Genomic DNA, 1,880 nt, shown 5'->3' with positions numbered 1-1,880 from the left:
CACCCTGCCCCTCCCCCTGCCCACGTCACCGCCCTGCAGTAACTCCTACTGCCGACCGCTACTGCATGCTGAACACTGATGGTGGCAGAAAAAAGCACCACTGGGTGCAGTTTATGATACGTGCTCCATACATGTTCACTGTGAGCCACCGATATCCGTCTCAGTCTATCAGCCCAACCCATGCTAACAAAATTAACGCAAGCAGTTCTCTAAAACTCAACAACTTACAAGGGCATGGACAGTTACCTATGGCAGAAAAATGAGCTAGAAACATTCTACATAGCACTAAAAAGCCATCGTGCATCAGTGGTTCCTTTGACTGCATCACTGCTATCAGTCAAAACAAGCTTTCCATCATGCGCACAAGGAGGCAGCAGGAAATCAAAAAGTAGACATACAGTTCTGTCTTTGGCCGAGCCAGCTCTCTTCCTCCTGTACACATCTATTTAAAAATTAACACAAGAGCTAAAAAAAACGAAAAAAATAAGAACAAACAAATAAAACTTGTAGCTGCAGAAGTAGTTAGGACACTTACTTTGTTGGCTACATCCAATGCATTGTAGTCTGGAACTAGATGCACATATGCCTTCTTCTCGCCGTCTGGCCTAAAATAAAGATGAACTGTTATTTCCAGGCACTTTGTCATAAGATTCTTGAAATAATGAAGGAGGCAGGGGCAGCTTGATAGGAAACTTTATTAAGAAGGATGGTTTACACTTCAGCCTCAGCAACACAGCCACAGCAGGCCAACCAGGCTCCCTTCAACTGCTCCCTTTCAAACATCTACATTCCATCACTAGGGACAACCAAGATGCAGTCCCATCATTCTAGTTAAGCGAACACTGATTTACAATGCATAGCAGTGTTAGCTGTAATGTAAGATATAAGGTACTAAACAACAAGGTACAGGATACCACAATTCTCTTTGAAGCCTTCTTGCGTATACCAGTGGTTCCTTTGAAACATCATTGTTATCAGCATGAATTAAAGTTTTCCATCATTTGCACAACTGTACAGTTAAGGAGAAAAACACAAAGGTACTAGCCTACCAGCACTCAGAACTTACTTTAAAATGCTTACACTGGAAATACTCAGAACTGGTCAGTGCCCCATTCTTCAATATATCCTAAAGAACCCATTTGGGTGCACTCACGCATATAAGAGAAATTAAGGCTTGCGCCCCCAATCAATGACTTTTGCGGATTCCAGGGGCCTTGTCACGACACTCAATGTGAGCAATTTCTCACAGTGGTTTTCTTAGGGGTTAAAGTCAATAAATCAGAACCCTCAGCATAGGTGGTGGGAAAGTAGTAGTAACTAAACTGACACTAGCTTGGCAGACACAATAGCAACTGAGTTCTATATAAAACAAAAGCCAGACACCATGCATGGTCTTTGTGTTAAAATAAAAACTGAACAGGTGAATAATTTTCTGGAATTATATGAAACTCAAATCTGTTTCAGCAACTGACTGTTCAGGTTGGGGTGTGTTTGAGTGCGAACGATGACTGCAGGCACACTCCCATCCTGAACTAGCAATCAGCTTCAGAGTAAAAAAAGTATTTAAAGATCTTATGATTATTTTCGTATGTCTTGTTAACACATGGAAAACACTGGGGAGACAATATAGAAGAATTAAAATATTATTGTTACTTGGTGTAATTGCTACCCTCACAGGAGGAAGAAAGCATATGTATAATAAATTAGCTCCAATGCTTTAGACAGAAACAGTTAAATGTCAATGGCTAGCTGAACCCCTAAAACGTGCAGGGGACACTCGTAGGTTACGATCCACAGTTATGAAATTGTGTTCATCGCCCCCTTCTCTGTACATCGAGAGAGACTATCCAGGCCCTCTTCCAAAAAGCATTTAAAACTCA

General features: G+C 41.5%; 2 non-coding genes across 2 annotated transcripts; both read right to left on the bottom strand.

Moving 5' to 3' along the window:
- Positions 1-298: 298 nt before the first annotated feature.
- Positions 299-364, bottom strand: LOC144756934 (small nucleolar RNA SNORD42). The gene has a single exon (XR_013595413.1). It is a non-coding gene; the product is annotated as a small nucleolar RNA SNORD42 (small nucleolar RNA).
- Positions 365-940: 576 nt separating this feature from the next.
- LOC144756935 (small nucleolar RNA SNORD42) lies at positions 941-1,007 on the bottom strand. The gene has a single exon (XR_013595414.1). It is a non-coding gene; the product is annotated as a small nucleolar RNA SNORD42 (small nucleolar RNA).
- Between the last annotated feature and the right edge of the window lie 873 nt (positions 1,008-1,880).

The sequence above is a fragment of the Lissotriton helveticus genome, chromosome 5_1 (genome assembly GCF_964261635.1).
Source record: "Lissotriton helveticus chromosome 5_1, aLisHel1.1, whole genome shotgun sequence".
NCBI classification, from domain to species: domain Eukaryota; kingdom Metazoa; phylum Chordata; class Amphibia; order Caudata; family Salamandridae; genus Lissotriton; species Lissotriton helveticus.
This window is presented reverse-complemented; position numbering and strand designations above follow the sequence as displayed.